This window comes from Schistocerca nitens, chromosome 1 (assembly GCF_023898315.1).
Source record: "Schistocerca nitens isolate TAMUIC-IGC-003100 chromosome 1, iqSchNite1.1, whole genome shotgun sequence".
Taxonomy (NCBI): Eukaryota; Metazoa; Arthropoda; class Insecta; order Orthoptera; family Acrididae; genus Schistocerca; species Schistocerca nitens.
In genome coordinates, this window is record NC_064614.1 from 150,100,337 (window position 1) to 150,120,372 (window position 20,036).

Here is a 20,036-nt window from a genome sequence, read left to right on the forward strand (position 1 = left end):
ACAAGATCGACAGCATCACTCACAGGAGCATGCAGAACAAACTCGAGCGCTGCACCGAGCGACAGAAGAAAAAGTTTGAAAGATGCCGGAAGCAGACCGACAAGGCAATTCCCGACATGTCACACAGTGGTCAACCTCACTGAATGACAATTGACCAAAGAGGAAGTGTCTGTTCTTCAAAAAGGAGGGAATTTCGCTATCATCCCGAGAACTATACCTATGGAGGACATCATTGCCAACACCGAAGCAGCCATTCGGACCCTTCCTTGTGAAATGGCAGAGGAAATATGCACTGAAACAGCCAGGATACTGCGCCGAGCAAAACCACCAGCTTGCAACCTGAAGAAAGAAGAGATACAAGCCATTAAAAATCTCAACGCCGACAAGAGTATATTGGTACTGCCTGCCGATAAGGGGAATGCGACCGTCGTAATGAAGACTGAAGATTATGAGCAAAAGATCCGAGACCTATTAGATCCGACGACGTACCAAAAACTAAGCGCAGATCCAACACAGCATATCACATGGAAATCGATTAATCAAGGCGTCTTCTCTGCCGGCGGACATACAGAGAAACCTGCGCAACACAGAAGCCCTACCACCTTGGCTGTATGGATTACCCCTAGATCCATAAGAACAATGTTCCACTGAGACTGATCATTAGCACTCCTGGCTCACCAATGTATAAACTGGCAAAACACTTGGCCTCTCTGCTCCAGCCACACGTGGGGAAGACCGACACATACATTAAGAACTCAGGACATTTCATTGAGAAGCTAAAGAAACTGAAACTTGCACCAAACGACATCCTGGTCGGCTTTGATGTTGTTTCGTTGTTTACAAAAGTGCCACTCAGTGACGCTCTGGAGCACATCAGTTCCATTTTCCCGCAAGACATCAAAAAGCTCTTCCATGCATGTCTCACCACAAGCTATTTCACATGGAATGGCGATTTCTACGAACAACTGGAAGGCGTCGCCATGGGTAGTTCTCTCAGTCCAGTGGTGGCCAACTTCTTCATGGAACAATTCGAAGCACAGGCACTGGACTTGGCGACTTGCAAACCTAAGGTGTGGTACAGGTACGTCGATGATACTCTCGTGGTGTGGAGTCATGGTGAAGAACAGCTCGGTGACTTCCTAAGACACTTCAACAGCCTCCATGCCAACATAACATTTACCATGGAAGTAGGAAAAGACAAGAAACTGCCATTTCTAGATGTGCTGGTGACAAGGAACGGCGAAAACCTGGGACACAGCGTGTATCTAAAACCGACACACACAGACCGTTACCTGCACAAACTGTCAAATCACCACCCGAGCCAGAAAAAAGGCATGATTAGTATGCTTGTAACGAAAGCAGGACGAATATGTGAGCCGCAACACCTCAAACGAGAAATGCAACACCTGGAAACTGTTCTGAGGAGCAATGGGTACTCCACAAATTACATTAGAAGTGTAACAGAGCCAAACACTTGGCGAAGTAAGGAACCAGAAAAAGAAATGTCGGGTACGGCCTTTCTGCCATACATTCCCAGAGTGACGGACAGAATCGGCCGTATATTGTGCAAACATGGTGTAAAGATGATTTTCAAACCGACAAGAAAGATCAAAGAGTGTCTTAGATCAGCAAAGGAGAAAAAAGACTCACTTGCAATGTCGGGAATATACCGTATACCATGCACATGCGGATAAGTTTATGTCGGAATGACTGGACAATCAATTAACACCAGGATCAAAGAGCATAAGCGACATTGCAGGTTGGGGCAGGTGGAGAAATCGGCCGTGGCAGAGCATGCACTGAATGTTACTGACCACGTAATAAAATTCGCCGACACGGAAGTTCTGACTGTAGAGAAGCACTATCACACACGCTTGTTCAGAGAAGCTGTAGAAATACAAAAACATGCAAACAGTTTCAACAAGAAAGAGGAAAGCCTTAAGGTAACCGGATCCTGGCTTCCCGTACTGCAGCGAATGACCGTCGCAGGTAAAAGAGGAGAACCGCACCGGAAATGACCGTGGAGAAGCCCTTTGACGTTGGCGCGCCAGGTACATATAGTCTGCGCCCACGAGCTTGGCTCCAGCTCACCACCAGCAATGTAGGGTGAAGCTTTGACAATGCCAGCCACTCGTGCTGACGAAACGTCAGAAAAATCATTAGATGAACATCGGCCGAAGAACCCGAGACAGAAGCCAATAGGCAATTTGTCAACAAATGGCCACGAAAGCCTTAACAATTTTGTAAACTGTTAATTGATGGTCCTGTCAGGATGCGTTGTGAAGCTTGTGAGAAAATGTGAGAAGGAAACTGCCCGAAATGAGGTGAGACAATCCATGGCTCTTGCATCATGATAACGCACTCGCACATTCATCCCTGTTGGAGCGTGACAATTGCACTAAAAATGAAATCACTGTGCTGCCTCATCCTCTACTCTCCAGACCTGGCCCCTGCAGGCTTTCTTTTTTTTTATTTCAAAAGTTGAAACCCTCTTGAAAGGACGAAGATCTGCAATGATAGATGAGATTAAAGAAAATCCACAGACGGCACTTCACACAATCCAGCAAGAGATGTACCAAGCCTGCTTTTGGAAGTGGAAAAGGCCTTGGGAGTGGTGTATTAATTTTGGGGGAGAGTATTTCAAAGGAGACCATGCACAATAAGTAAAAGGTACACACAGAAATTTTGTGGACAAAGTTCTGGAATTTTTTGAACAGTCCTCACATATGTTCAATATCCCCTGTTAGTCCTGTTTCGTATGGATCCCACACACTTGAGCAATATTCCAGAAAAAGTCACATGAGTGATTTGTAAGCAATCACTTTTGCAGACTGATTGCAGTTGCCCAGTATACTACCAATAAACCAAAGTCTACCATCTGCTTACACCCAGATATTTGTATGAGTTGGCTAATTCCAAAAGTGACTCACTGATATTATAGTCATTTTGTTTTGTTTTGTAAAGTTCATAATTTTACATCTCTGAAGATTTAAAGCAAGTTGCCAATCTTGGAACCACTTTGAAATCTTATCAAGATCTGACTGAATATTTATGCAGCTTCTTTCAGACACTACTTCATCATAGGTAAATGCATCATCTGAAAAAAGTCTGAGGTTACTATTAATATTGTGTGCAAGGTCAGTAATATACAACATGAACAGCAAGGGTCCCAACATGCTTTCCTGGGGTACTCCTGAAGTTACCTCTACATCTGACAATGACTCTCCATCCAAGATAACACAAACTCTTCTCCCCCCCCCCCCCCCAAAAGTCCTTAAACTAGTCACAAATTTCACTTGATACCTCATATGATTGTACTTTTGACAATAAGTGTAAGTGTGGTACTGAGTCAAATGCTTTTCAGATACAAAGAAATGATGCGTGTCATGTGAGAAAAGTCAAGTTAGGTTTCACATGATTGATCTTTTCAGAATCCATGCAGGTTGGCATTTAGGACATCATTCTGTTCAAGATACCTCATTAAATTTGAGTTCAAAATATGTTCTACGATTCTACAACAAATTGCTGTCCAGGATATTGGATGGTAGTTTTATGGATAACTTCTACTACCCTTCTTGTAAACAGGAGTGGCCTGTCCTTTCTTCCAACTACTGGGTAAAGTTTTTTATTTGAGGGATCTATGACAGATTATTGTTAGAAGAGGGGCTAACTCAGCCACAAATTCAGTACTGAATCCATAGGGATTCCATCAACCCTGGAATTTGTTCAGTTTCTAAACACCACTGACACTAATACTTATTTCAGTCATCTTTTCAGTGGTACAAGGATTAAATTGGTGTAATTCTCCTGAATTTTCCTTTTTAAAGGAACATTTGAAAACAGAGTAAAGCATTTCAGCTTTTGCTTTGCTATCCTCAGTTTCAGTTCCTGTCTCATTTGCTAGGGGCTAGACAGTAACTTTGGTACCACTAACAGCCTTTACATATTACCACAATTTCTTAGGATTTTGTAAAATATCATTTGACAAAATTCTTCTACAGTAGCCATGGAAGGCTTCATGCATAGCTCTCTTGACAGCCAACATGTTTCATTCAGCATCTCCCTATCTATAGCCCCATGCTTTGCTTTATTCCTATTATTCAGTAATCTCTGTTTCTTTACAGCAACTGTACACCATGGAGGATTCCCCTCCCACTATGAACTGTTACACTGGGTATGTATCTGTCCATTTCTGTTGCCATCTGACCTAATACATTTTTTGGGAACAATATTCAATGATCCTCTAACATGTACTCTCTGATTTCTTTATTATTCACATTTATATATCTCTATACCCACATGTGCTGAGCACATCTTCACAAACTTTTTCATGAACAAACATTAGAAAAAAAAAAGATTACAATTGTCCATACCAGTGCATCATCCATCATGCTACATGTTCATAATGGTGGCACAATATCATACTATTACAATGTTATGGAGCAATAAGTACTAAGAATGTCAAACAATGCAGAACACAAGAATAGATAAACATATTACAAGAGCAAGGTAATAGCAGATAAAAGCACAATGATCAATGGACTGTTGACACAAGAAAACACACACTAAAACAAACAACACAGACACTTAAGTAATATATAATCTGCAGCCTGCAGGAAAACACTGAAACTGTTTGTTAATAAATCGACTAGCCCATTAATTTTGGCATGAAAAACTAGGCACAACGGGATTCCACGGAAATGTACACTTCACTGGCCTGCTGGAGTGTGTCTGTACTACTTGCGGAGTAGCCTGTGAAGGGGAAGGAATGTTGAAGTGCTCAGTCGAAGGACCCCTATGGTTAGGGGCCAACGGAAAAGTGCTGAAAGTTTTAGCTTTTCTATCAGTTACCTGAAAAGGATCCATGTACTGGGGAGACAGTGGTGGCTGGACCATATCATCTTTGACCCAAACAAATTTACAAGTAAAGATGCCCTTGTGGTAGAAAATTGGGTTAGTATCATGTTGAATAGGTTGCATGTACTGAAGGCTACACATCTGCGTCTGGAAATGTTTGAAAAATTTGGAATATTCTCCGGCTGATAAACATGAAGGAGGGATAGGGGAAAAAATTCATTAGGTACTCTCAAAGCCTCACTGTACACCAGCTGGGTGGAGGAACATCCCAAATCATCCTTGACAACAGTTCTTAAACCCAGTAGCACTAATGGGAGCGCAGTAGTCTAGGACTCTGCCTGACACGACAGAGCAACCTTTAATGTGCGGTGCATACATTCCACCATTCCATTACTGGCAGGGTGGTAGATCATTTTGAGATGCTTTCATCTGCACAATTGCAAGAGTTCCTCAAACAGCTTACAATCAAACTGCCTGCCTCTATCTGATGTTATCAATTAGGGAATAACCAAAACAGGAAACCATGCACAACTGAAACAGCTGAGAGGTCAGGAACAGGAACCACCTCTGGCCACCCAGAGAATCGGTCAATCATGTTGTTGTTGTTGTGGTCTTCAGTCCTGAGACAGGTTTGATGCAGCTCTCCATGCTACTCTATCCTGTGCAAGCTTCTTCATCTCCCTGTACGTACTGCAGCCTACACCCCTCTGAATCTGCTTAGTGTATTCATCTCTTGGTCTCCCTCTACGATTTTTACCCTCCATGCTGCCCCCCAATACTAAATTGGTGATCCCTTGATGCCTCAGAACATGTCCTACCAACCGATGCCTTTTTCTAGTCAAGTTGTGCCACAAACTCCTCCCCAATCCTATTCATTACCTCCTCATTCATTATGTGATCTACCCATCTAATCTTCAGCATTCTTTTGTAGCACCACATTTTGAAAGCTTGTATTCTCTTCTTGTCCAAACTAGTTATCGTCCATGATTCACTTCCATACATGGCTACACTCCATACATATAATTTCAGAAGTGACTTCCTGACACTTAAATCAATACTCGAGGTTAAGAAATTTCTCTTCTTAAGAAACGCTTTCCTTGCCATTGCCAGTCTACATTTTATATCCTCTCTACTTCGACCATCATCAGTTATTTTGATCCCCAAATAACAAAACTCCTTTACTACTTTAAGTGTCTCATTTCCTAATCTAACTCCCTCAGCATCACCCGACTTATTCGACTACATTCCATTATCCTCGTTTTGCTTTTGTTGATGTTCATCTTATATCCTCCTTTCAAGACACTGTTCATTCCATTCAACTGCTCTTCGAAGTCCTTTGCTGTCTCTGACAGAATTACAATGTCATCGGCAAACCTCAAAGTTTTTATTTCTTCTCCATGGATTTTAATACCTACTCCGAATTTTTCTTTTGTTTCCTTTACTGCTTGCTCAATATACAGATTGAACAACATCAGGGAGAGGCTACAACCCTGTCTCACTCCCTTCCAAACCACTGCTTCCCTTTCATGTCCCTCGACTCTTATAACTGGTATCTGTTTTCTGTACAAATTGTAAATAGCCTTTCGCTCCCTGTATTTTACCCCTGCCATCTTCAGAATTTGAAAGAGAGTATTCCAGTCAACATTGTCAAAAGCTTTCTCTAAGTCTGCAAATGCTAGAAATGTAGGTTTGCCTTTTCTTAATCTAGCTTCTAAAATACGACGTAGGCTCAGTATTGCCTCACGTGTTCCCATATTTCTATGGAATCCAAACTGATCTTCCCCGATGTCGGCTTCTACCAGTTTTTCCATTCGTCTGTAAAGAATTCTTGTTAGTATTTTGCAGCTGTGACTTATTAAACTGATAGTTCGGTAATTTTCACATCTGTCAACGCCTGCTTTCTTTGGGATTGGAATTATTATATTCTTCTTGAAGTCTGAGGGTATTTAGCCTGTCTCATACATTTTGCTCACCAGGTGGCAGAGTTTTGTCAGGACTGGCTCTCCCAAGGCTGTCGGTAGTTCTGATGGAATGTTGTCTACTCCCGGGGCCTTGTTTCGACTTAGGTCTTTCAGTGCTCTATCAAATTCTTCACACAGTATCATATCTCCCATTTCATCCTCATCCTCTTCCATTTCTATAACATTGCCCTCAAGAACATCGCCCTTGTATAGACCCTCTATATACTCCTTCCACCTTTCTGCTTTCCCTTCTTTGCTTAGAACTGGGTTCCCATCTGAGCTCTTGATATTCATACAAGTCGTTCTCTTATCTCCAAAGGTCTCTTTAATTTTCCTGTAGGCAGTATCTATCTTACCCCTAGTGAGATAAGCCTCTACATCCTTACATTTGTCCTCTAGCCATCCCTGCTTAGCCATTTTGCACTTCCTGTCGATCTCATTTTTGAGACGTTTGTGTTCCTTTTTGCCTGCTTCATTTACTGCATTTTTATATTTTCTCCTTTCGTCAATTAAATTTAATATTTCTTCTGTCACCCAAGGATTTCTACTAGTCCTCATCTTTTTACCTACTTGATCCTCTGCTGCCTTCACTACTTCATCCCTCAAAGCTACCCATTCTTCTTCTACTGTATTTCTTTCCCCCATTCTTGTTAATTGTTCCCTTATGCTCTCCCTGAAACTCAGTTCAACCTCTGGTTTAGTCAGTTTATCCAGATCCCATCTCCTTAAATTCCCACCTTTTTGTAGTTTCTTCAGTTTTAATCTGCAGTTCATAACCAATAGATTGTGGTCAGAGTCCACATCTGCCCCTGGAAATGTCTTACAATTTAAAACCTGGTTCCTAAATCTTTGTCTTACCATTATATAATCTATCTGAAACCTGTCAGTATCTCCAGGCTTCTTCCATGTATACAACTTTCTTTTATGATTCTTGAACCAAGTGTTAGCTATGATTAAGTTATGCTCTGTGCAAAATTCCACCAGGCGGCTTCCTCTTTCATTTCTTACCACCAATCCATATCCACCTACTATGTTTCCTTCTCTCCCTTTTCCTACTACCGAATTCCAGTCACCCATGAATATTAAATTTCCATCTCCCTTCACTCTCTGAATAATTTCTTTTATTTCATCATACATTTCTTCAATTTCTTCGTCATCTGCAGAGCTAGTTGGCATATAGACCTGTACTACTGTCGTAGGCATGGGCTTCATGTCTATCTTGGCCACAACAATGCGTTCACTGTGATGTTTATAGTAGCTTACCCGCATTCCTATTGCTTTATTCATTATTAAACCTACTCCTGCATTACCCCTATTTGATTTTGTATTTATAACCCTGTATTCACCTGACCAAAAGTCTTGTTCCTCCTGCCACTGAACTTCACTAATTCCCACTATATCTAACTTTAACCTATCCATTTCCCTTTTTAAATTTTCTAACCTACCTGCCCGATTAAGGGATCTGACATTCCACGCTCCGTTCCCTAGAATTCCAGTTTTCTTTCTCCTGATAATGACGTCCTCCTGAGTAGTCCCTGCCCGGAGATCCGAATGGGGGACTATTTTACCTTCTGAATATTTTACCCAAGAGGACGCCATCATCATTTATCCATACTGTAAAGCTGCATGCCCTCGGGAAAAATTATGGCCGTAGTTTCCCCTTGCTTTCAGCCGTTCGCAGTACCAGCACAGCAAGGCCGTTTTGGTTAGTGTTACAAGGGCAGATCAGTCAATCATCCAGACTGTTGCCCCTGCAACTACTGAAAAGGCTGCTGCCCCTCTTCAGGAACCATACGTTTGTCTGGCCTCTCAACAGATACCCCACCGTTGTGGTTGCACCTACGGTACGGCTATCTGTATCGCTGAGGCACGCAAGCCTCCCCACCAACGGCAAGGTCTACGCTTCATGGGGGATCCATCATAGTAACCAAGAAATGGAAGCCCTCTGAGTGGGATAGTGGACTAACAATATCGACATGGAGGTGATAAAAACTCCCTGATGGTTACAGGGGCAGGGACAGATATGTGTTGGGAGATCTTATGCTCCTGACAATGAATGCAGCTTCGTGCACAATGATGACAATCTTTCTGCACCCTTGGCCACACAACTTTATCTGATATCAACTTTTTGGATGCCCTGATCCCTGGATGTGATAAATTGTGGAATGCATAGAAAACAACATGACGCCAACCTGTTGGGATGAAAGTGACTCTTGCTTGAGATGCAGTCCAGTGGAAGTAGGGTTTGATCAGTCATTCAGGAGGGAAGGTTCAGCCTCTCGCTCGGCTGCCACTGCTGCCCAGACAATAACAGATATGGGTGCAGTTATGAGATAGACATCCAACTACCACATTCTGCTGTCTTTGAATGTGTTGGATGTCTGTAGAGAATCCCGCGATAAAACCAGCTTGACCTACCTGGCAAGATGAGTTGAGCTCAATAATATGTTGGAAAATAGCAACCAGGGGTTTGTTGTCTGTATAATTCTTGTACACTTGGTCCTCCAACTGTGGCCGAAAGTGAAAGCACTCCAACACTTCTGTTTTTCTGACAGTTTCTTTGAAAAATATGCCAAAGGCTGCCCTGTGGATGAAACCATTTACTGTGTGACGACACCCACGGCGGTGTGACTCGCATCTGTCATCAAGGCGATGGCAGCCTCTGGGACAGGTTGAGCAAGCAGTTTGGTGTCCGCTAAAGCTATTTTCAAAGCCTCATAAGCTTTAGCAGTCTTCAGATTCCATGGGACTTTCCTGCTACCTGACATGTTCTCGTACTTAAACAATTCATTAATAGGGCCTTGTGTCTCAGCTAAATGTGATAAATGTTGGCGGAAGTAATTCAGCATTCCAAGAAATTGGCAGAGGCCTTTAAAGATTGTAGGAAGTTTTGATAAAAAGTTTTGGGATATTGTGTTCAATTATAGTGATGTAGAAGCTGATCACAAACCAGAATGTGGCAGTAATGCGAATTTCGATGCAGTGTGTACTAACGATTTCTTCTCTTAATCAGAAAACTGTGTTATTGATGAATGTAAAACAGGTGACTGTATTGGTCCTGAATTAGGTGGTATTTTTTATGTAGATGTGAATGAGAGCTGTGAAATAACTGAGGTTGATAAGTCTGAGACTGGTAGCGTACTGCAAGCGAATGTAGGTGAGGTTTGTGACTCTGATGGTGATGAGACTTCAGTTGTTAATGATACTGATGATGAAGTAATTTTGGAACTATATGATGATGATGATGATGATGATGATGATGATGATGATAAGTATCAGGTATTTGTGGAGTTGAAGAACAATGAAGTTTTAGAGTTATTTGTGAATACAGGACAAGGTAAGTGATGTATATGATGAGGTAAGTGAGAGTCATGCGATACCAGTCCAGTCAAAACAGTTTTTCATTAACGTCATGCAGAATAATGATCCAGCAGTAAAGGTGAGTTATCTGTAAACCTAGAGAATAAAGGTGAAAACTTTTTGAAGTTTGTTTGGGACCAGATTGAAGATAACATAGATAAATGTGCATTCCAGAAGAAGTTAGCTGTGGTTAGTCAAAATTTGTATCCAAATTGGTGGAAAGAAGTGAAAGAAGAGGTAAGTAAGAAATCTCGTGTGATGTGAATTAGGTATCGAACAGTAAATTTAGCACACAAAACTATGTTTCAGGATTTGATGTTAATGCTAGACAGGAAGTTATCTATCCATTGGAGCATGTAATGAGAACTCTAGGGAGGAAACTGAAAAGCATGGGCAGACCCACTTCCCATACTGCTGTATGGGTGTACCCTGCTGGACCAGTCAACTTACAAGAGATCATAGGTGCTGGGTAATGTACTCGAGCATCTGTCAACTACATCAGTGTTGTGACTGAGATTTGTAAATTGTTAGGCAAGACTGCTAAAGACAGTGTCATTTCACATAAATGGATGTTTTTTCAAGTAAGGGAATTGAGTTCCCAACACATTATGTAACTTTAAATCCATATTTTTCTAATCAATTGTAATGAATCTTCTAGGTCTCTACATAAGTAGGTTAGTTTGTATGGACAATTATCAAATAGTGTGGAAGGCATTTACTAGTACACACAATATAACAAGCTGTATGTGTGTCTGCTTTCATACACTGATTTTTGGTCCTCAAGCTACTGGATTGTGTCATCATTCAAAGCTATTTATGACTCTAAGTACTGCAATGTTGTATCTGACTGGAACTTGAGTTGTGGGCAGATTCGGTGTGTGTGTGTGTGTGTGTGTGTGTGTGTGTGTGTGTGTGTGTGTGTGTGTGTTTACTCAAGGAGAGTGTGCAACTATTGATTGACGTAGATGTTTCTTACAATTACTCTGTGCATATAATTGAACTTATTGATATGATTATCAGCTATATTCATTTTGTTGTGTTGAAACAATTTTTGCTGGTTTGTACCCTATGTGGTTTGGATTCGTGGGTCAGTCCCCATATCGTAAACTTAGGCTCTAATATTCTCTTATTATTTTGTCCTTTCATGAATCAACATATCCTTAAATACTCTGGTTTATGTGACTGGTTGATTCTGTATGATATTCCTACTCATGATTGATTATATTCTTCTGGTCTGTATCCATTGTTGTGAGTTTTTTGAGTTGGATCACTCGACATACATTTAGGCTCGGGATTCTTTTCTCTTCTCTTTAGAAGATTTTGAAGGTGTGATTGTATGGACATAAACTTACAATTTGTGTTTCTAGTAATTTGCCTTGTCTCTGTATTTACCTCTGTAGTTGAGTGTTGCAATGTTGTAGTTTTGACCTTGTATCAATTGTCTTGTGACAGTATGTTCCACAGATCTGAAAATCTGAATGCCATTTCCAGATAAATGTATAGATTTCGATTTGTATAGTAGATATTTTTCTTATGTTTTCTGTAATATGTTATGTATGTAAAAGAGGGAAACATTCCACGTGGGAGAAATATGTATAAAAAACAAATATGCTATGACTTACCAAACAAGAAAGTGCTAGTAGATAGACACAATAAAAAACACACAAACACACACAAAAATTTGAAGCTTTCACAACCAATGGTTGCTTCATCAGGAAAGAGGGAAGGAGAGGGAAAGACGAAAGGATGTGGGTTTTACGGGAGAGGGTAAGGAGTCATTCCAATCCTGGGAACCTCTTTGCCTTTACATATGTCTGCCTGTGTCTGTATATGTGCAGATGGATATGTGTGTGTGTGCGAGTGTATACCTGTCCTTTTTTTCCCCCCCTAAGGTAAGTCTTTCCACTCCCGGGATTGGAATGACTTCTTACCCTCTCCCTTAAAACCCACATCCTTTCGTCTTTCCCTCTCCTTCCCTCTTTCCTGATGAAGCAACCTTTGGTTGTGAAAGCTTGAAATTTGTGTGTGTGTTTGTGTTTTTTTATTGTGTCTATCTAACAGTGCTTTCTCGTTTGGTAAGTCACAGCATCTTTGTTTTTTATATAGTAATATGTTATGTATTAGATACATCTATATATATGTAATCTATTTTTTTGGCATAACTTAGTATACTGTTGGGAAACCGTATAGTCTGTCACAAAATATTGTAAACGCACTGTTTCCTTATTTTGTAAGGAGGGATATTGTAAAAGGACATCATCCTCTAGCAATAATCAATACCAAAAAGTATTTTCGAATCTTGTATAGGTGAACATTATCTCAGCTGTTTAACTAAATGAATTTCATTTGGTTTTGTATACAATGTATTATATTTTGGGCTAAACTGTATAAAAAGAAATTACTTTATTACAATTGATATATATTAACTCTGTATGTACAGTAAAAATTACACTTGTTTTAGAAGTATTTGAAATTATGAAATATCTGGCATATTGAAAATTAATATTATTAATTGCACAATCTAATGCTAATTATTAAATTTATTTCTGGATCCATTTATAAAATAATGATATAACTTGCTGAAGATCCTTCTTTCGCCAAGAAAGTTTGTAAACTCTTTTGTTTTGTGAACTGTTTGGAATGTTGTTAGTACCACAGAATGAGTAGTGGTAGGCATGCCTCTGATGGAATCAGATGTGTTTTTATGTTTGGCAATAACATTGTAAATTGCTGTTTTAAAGTGGAGATTGAAAAGACAGTGTGACATAGAAAAATAGGATAAAATAAAAAAAAAGGCATAGAAACAGAAATAGCACAGCAGACATACTTAACTGTTATCAAGTCATCTGGAACCCACAAAGTCAAAAATTTCAGCCTCAAGAATCTACCCCTAGATGTGATGAACTGCAGCCAACAATGAGAAAATGAAGATAAGTAAAAAGGTTATTTGTACGTCTTACTCATCTCAAAGCTTATCAAATGAATTAATTATTTAGGAGAATGAAAATATACTAGTAATGTGAGGGAGGGTAAGCTAATGTCCCCATATTACCTTCAGTGTGTGCTGCTTCCCACTGGCTGCTACAATTGTGCTGGTCCATATATCTGCCCCCCATACACACACACACACACACACACACACACACACACACACACACACTTTCCTAGCCGGCAAAGCTACTGCCTTCCTCCCAGCCACTATCCACACCCCCAATCCCTCTTCCTGCCTCCTACCTCTGTCTCCCTATACCCACATCACCTGATACTACCCCACCAAAACCAGTCCACCTGCCACAAACAGTGAGTCTAGCTGGGACGATGTTGGGCATAGGTTGTGACGAAGCAAGCTGGGATCATTTTACTTCCTCTCTTGTTTTGCCACCTGCCTCGTTATATTCATTTTATTTTCATTTTTGCCTAGTTACCATTAACGTACATGAGTATAATCTGCATTTCCATAAAAGAGAAAGGTTGGCCCTCAATCTTAAAGCATATAGCACCAGCTCTAATTTTGTGTTTGGTTTTGTGTATGTAATTAATTTCCTAATTTGTTTTGATCATTCCTAGTTAATACCTTTGTTATAGGGTAAAACCAGTAATTGTCACATGACACAAAGTGAATGCATTGTAATATTGGGCGGTGCAAACGATGTATATAAGAATGAACTAATAGCAGCAAACAGAGCGCTAAGGGATGCGCTACGTACAACAGAGGATCAAAAAGTTATTGTTGTAGGCATTCCACACAGACATGACCTTACTGAATCTTCTTGTGTGAACAGAGAAATCCAAAAAGCAAACAGGATGTATAAAAAGATCTGCAAGACCACTTCAAATGTTTTTTTCCTCGGTATTGACGATCTTGAAAGACAGCACTTCACAACACATGGTATGCATTTAAATAAATGGGGCAAATTGCTGCTCAGTCAAAAGATCAAAATGGTAGTGGATATTGTTTCTCCTAGATGTAAGAAAAGTGATCCTATTCCACTACCACTGGTAAAGGACGCCTGCAAAGTATCTTCCCTACCATGTACTCCAGTTGCAGCAGTTTTCTGTAGGTGGTCTGCTTTAATCCTTAAGTGTCTGCAATCTACAAGAACTTCCCTACAACATTTATATCCTATTATTAACTTTACAGGTACATGCCACAAAAATATTCATTACAGAACAATAGTTATCTTTGTTCTCTGAGTGAAGATATCTGATCTCAATGAGCCTTAGCACTTATCATGTGATCAACAGAAATCTTTTATTCCCAGGCCAATAATTTTTAGAAGGAATGGACAGTAGGATATACTTTTAATTTTCTGTTGAAGTTACGTAGATCCTTGATTTATTGTTTTATGTGTAATAGTAGCTTTTTGGTGAAATTTGTGACAGTGTACAGAAGTGCACTGTGAACTTTATACAAGGAAATGAACATTAAAAGGAAGTCATTCTTATTTACTGTACTGGACTTGTGTGAATCGTATTTCTATTAAACTTTTTTCATGCTACCAATAAATACCATTAAGAAGGGAATGTACTGGGAAGTGAGTGTGAGAATTCCAAGATCATTGGAGATGCATATACTAGATGTGCTGTTATCTATCTTTCACACAATTTTTACTGCTCACTTTTGCTAAATAGATACTATCTTTACTATAATAACATTGCCTCAGAAGATAGTTCTGTATGAAGACAGGAAGGGAACATATGCAAATTAAACTGGCATCGTGATCTTTCAGTCAACACAATGACAGGTACTTCCACAAGCAAAATCTATTGAACTGAGGTCCCTGAAAGTCTACTTCTGATATCAGCAGGTCGCTTTTGTTTACTTTACACTGTACAAGATGAGCCTATGTGAGAATATATCTTAAACTTATTGTTGTTCAGCTGTCATCTGTGGTGAGTTCTTTACCATAAATAAAGTCTGTGGATCAATACCTGCAGATAGTTGTTTCCTAATCTCTCAAAATATTTGAGGTTTGGTCGTGAAGTGTAGAAACCAGTCCAGTATGAGTGATAATCAGAACCGTAAGGAAAGAAGTCATCATATTTTAATGACCAAGTAACATTAGCTTCATTTACTGCTTTCAGATAACACGATGGTGTCGAGTAGAGTACATTGACCGTGCTTCCTTTCTGCTGTTGTCTTTCATTGACATACCTGTAACATAAATAAAAGATCTTAATGGAAAAATCAAACAATGGAAAATCCAGGATGGAATGTAACAGTATTATGAAAAGGAAAGATGCCACTCACCATACCAAGTGGAGATGCTGACTTGCAGATAGACACAACAAAAAGACTGTCAAAAACAAGCTTTCTACCAGTATGGCATTCATCAAAATAGATGACAGACACACACATTCACACACACACACACACACACACACACACACACACACACACACACACACACAAAAGCAACTCAGACACACACAACTGCAATTTTTGGCCTTGTTGGCTGAAAGCTTATTTGTGACAGTCTTTTTGTTGTGCCTACCTGTGACTCAAGATCTTAAGGGAAGAATTACTCCCAATTAATTTACTGGTTTATTCACATTTTGTACCTGATGCCTGACTGAGCGACCTCTCCTTTACAAACCTTCCCCACCCTACTCAGTTCCAAAGCTAGGATTTTTTTAAATTGCATCTATGAGCAGCACTTGGAAATACACATTTTGAAGGTAAGAAAATACAATATGTCTGTGATAGTAATCAGTAACATAAAACAATTAGATTGGTTAGAGAAAAATCCTCTCACCAAGGAGCAGTGGATGGAAAAACATGGAAACGTATAAAGTTACTTGCTTTTGGAATGATATACAAGAAGAACATGGGAGAGGAGCAAGCCACCAGTGAGCTCACACTGATGCAGCCAGGGGGAGTTACATTTAGTGCACAATGAAGTGGAGGATGGAACAGAGCGAGAACAAGATGGAAACTGAGGAGAAAGAGTGTGTGTGTATGTGGGGGTGGGGGATGTGTGTGGGTGTAGAAACAATGAAGTTGAAGGTGTGGGGACAGGTTGCAGGTGAGTGTGACACAGAGGCTAGTGGACATTAAGGCCTGGAAGGTTTCTGAACTGTAAGGACACTTCCCACCTACATAATCCATTGTAGCTGATATTGGTGGAAAAGTAGGATGGTTGTTTGGGGGAAGGGAGGGAAGAGGGTGAGTGGATCCTGATTGGACATATTGTGAAGCATCCATTGAAATTGAGAATATTGTACTCAGCAAGGTCTTCTGTCACTTGATGGTCAATTCTGCTTTCAGTCACTATTTGGAGGTTCCATTCATTCAAGTTGACAATTGGTTAGTGGTCATGCCCATGTAATATGTTGATTAAACATCTGTAGCCCTATGCTTTATTTTATGTCAGTTATGCAGTGGTCTCTTTTTCCTTAGAAGCTTCTTTACAGTGACTGTAAACCAAGGGGGTACCTCCCATTATGAACTGTTGTACTGGGTACATATCTACCCAGTGCATGGTCAACTATTTTTCTAAACTTGATCCTTAGTACCTTCACATTCACATATCATGTGCCAAAAGTTTCAAGTTCCTCACTAAGATAGGACACTACTGATTTTTATCTTGTTTACTGAACATATAGATCTTTCTACTTGTTTTAGTTGTCCTTTCTGCTTTGGTACTCATTGTTGTCACAACCACATCACTGATACCAGTTTCAATGCGAATATCCTCAAAGAGGTGAGGTCCATTTGCTGCCATTAGATTCAATATATTTCCATCATGAGCATGGTTCAGAACCATCTGATCTAGACAGTTTTCAGATAAGGCATTTAGCTTATCGCACCCACCACCCACCACCCACTAACAAAACTGTAATTTTGCCCAATTGATTGTTGAATGATTAAAGTGTCTGCAGATTACAGTATGATTTGGGAACTTATGTGCAAGTGAACTAAGATTTTCTCTAAAGTTTTTGGTTACCTCAGGAGATGAGTTTTGTGGGCAATAGAAGGATCCAGTTATCATTTTGTGCCCACTCCTGATACTGTGTCTTGTCCAAACAATCTCGCATGCAGCTCCAGTTTCTATCTCGGTGGGTTCGAGGTATCTTTAGTACTGTGGCAAATACACCATCTCCATTTCTTATTAGCTTATCCTTTAAGTAAATACTTAAATTTTCCACAAATATCTCACAGGTATCAAATTCAGCTTTCAGCCAGCTTTCTGCACCTAATATTGTGTTGTGAATGCTTCTGCAGTTAATTGCTAGAATTTTAATATCTCATCTATAGGAGCCATTAATTTGGAGTTTACACTTATATTTCTGCATCATATATAGCTGTCATTATCTGGACTGGATGGAGAGTTGCCCAATCCATAAAGACCCTTCCGTGCACATCACACACAGTCAGCTACCTGGATAGCAGCCTCTGATGTATAGTGAACACTTGACCCACTTACTCCACAGCTCTCAGTCCTATGACACAAGTCCAGTAAGTCACAGAACCCTTGAAGTGTGTGCTCAGTCCTTCCACTTGAGTCAGAACTAGGGAGCCACGATCAGTCCTGGGGACAATGCTGCAAATTGTGAGCCTTGTTGAAACTCAATGTGCAAGATGGATCTTATCAGCCTTCTTTGCCAGTTGCTGGAATGATCCAAGTATGACTTTGGAGCCCAGACAACAGGCCTAATTTGTTTAAATGAGCACCTATGACGCTCCCACCCCCGACATACACACTGAGTGCACCTGGTATTTCTTTCTGTCCTTTGCTATCATTTCCCTAAGAGGTACCATTATTCACCATATGTTTAAACTGCTGATGATTAATAGGCCTGTATCCTTTTACATTTGCCTTCTCTTGACCCCGGACAAAGCAGGTTTCCCCCAAACAGGTGGAGTCCCACTGGCTCAGTTTTAGTTTCAATGAAAGACAGCACATGAACTTGTCGAGGGGGATTGGTACAGCACCCTGAGTCCTCCCTGGTCTCTGTCCACCTGGGACAGGATGCCTAGATCTACTAGTGAAAGGTCACTTGCATTCAAGAGGATAAGTAATGATAGATCCTGCACTTCCTGCAGAGAAGACAGGATCCACTTGAGAGGATATCACTTGAGGTATCTTTGGTACTACAGGTACTTGACTCTCAGCAGCTCTTCCAACAAATCTATCCACAGCACCTGCCAATCATTTGAAAATAGTCAGCACTATTTCCAGCTGCTTGGGAATGTCAAGTAACTCATCCCGTGTTCAAGAATTCATTCACAGTGGAGCTGCACTGTGGTTAGTGCAATGTTTTACTGGGCAGTGAACAAATAACATTAAAGTAAGTCTGCTAACTAACTTTTAATCTTTTTATCTAAAAAATTACAAAGTCCCTATCAAATACACGAGACAATATTTCCATTAAGGCAACAGAAAAACCTGTGGTAAATATTACTAGTTTCGTAAAACATTCTAAATGTTAATTATAGCTCCTAACAGAGTTAATTTACAACAACTGTAGATAATATATTCCTCTTGAAAGAGAAAACTAAATGTGAGTCAATATGTTAGTTACAACACCTGCTACAGTAACTAAATTACAAGAAACAATTTATTATTATGAATTAAATTATGCACAGGAGAATGGTAACTTCCAAAAATTCATTATTATTATTATTATTATTATTATACATTAAGCATCCATTCATCAAATCTTTGATATATGACACAGCTTATTATTACACAGTTTTAAATACATGCCGTATAACAGTAACACTGCTTCAATAACATAAATAAAATGTAAATTTATTTGCAATAATATATACTGAAATTTGGGGTGGTCTAATGTTTATCAGTACCTGTGAGTCACAAACAGTAACTTCTTATGAAGTAAATTATCCACAACACTCCTAACTTATGCAAATTTTTACAAATATAGTGTTGTAAGTGTCCAAAATTTCTCAAAAATAATCTGTTTTTCATGTAATTAAACAACGAAATTAGAGAACAGTTGTTTTGAATGAGGATAGTCCTATTATTCTCAAAAATTTTAAAAGAGTACACTTACATTTAAGCCTACAATTGACAATAACAGCTTGAGTTAATTGTAGTACTCACAAATGTTTGAAATTTCACAATATACCATAATACAAATGAGTATTGATACACTTAGTGAAAGGTTACGAAGAAGTGATACAAACAGCAAAATATTTGAATCTAGAACTTGAAATCAGCATATGAATGTAGCACACGCAATCTCACACAAAGAAAAATTCAAATTTTAGCAGTAGGACCTAGAGCAAGGTCATGCTGGAGACACTCAATTCCTGGAGGTAACAATCCAGCACTGAGTTTGCAAAATCTTGTTAAGGCCTTCACACAGTCCCCACCCTCCAAACATAGTCCGAAAGTAGATCTCTCATGTCAAGCCAACATTTCACTAATCCTCTAACCAGTCCCTTTATGCTTTTAATAACAACTGAACTCATTACCCAGTATCACTGTTCACCAAAGCTTTAGCAACTTCTCATTGTGCCCGAAAATGAAAACTCACTACCCAGAATACTTCCCTTACCTCTCACAGTAGTGTTCTGTTACTCACACAATCTACAAATCATCCTGGTCCATCCATGTGCCACTCATACTACCAACCCCTGGACACATGAGTCATATCACTATGGAAGATCACTATACAAGACCAATTCTATTGACCCATGTAGCAATTCTTACTCCACTGCTGCCACAAGCTTATCCAATACTGTCAGAGGGAGGTGCATATGTGAAAGTGTTCTTCTAATAAACCATCTCTCCTGGATCATTTTTACATACATTTATGTGGGCATGAGCATCAACTAGCTATCCGCTCAAGTGAATGGCTATCACCAAAGAGTAGTCTAAAGCAGAGTTG

The 20,036-nt window shown here is 39.8% G+C and overlaps 1 pseudogene; it reads right to left on the minus strand.

Moving 5' to 3' along the window:
• LOC126243660 (lysosomal alpha-mannosidase-like) overlaps window positions 1–20,036 on the minus strand; it is a 275,619-nt pseudogene that overhangs the window by 93,431 nt on the left and 162,152 nt on the right.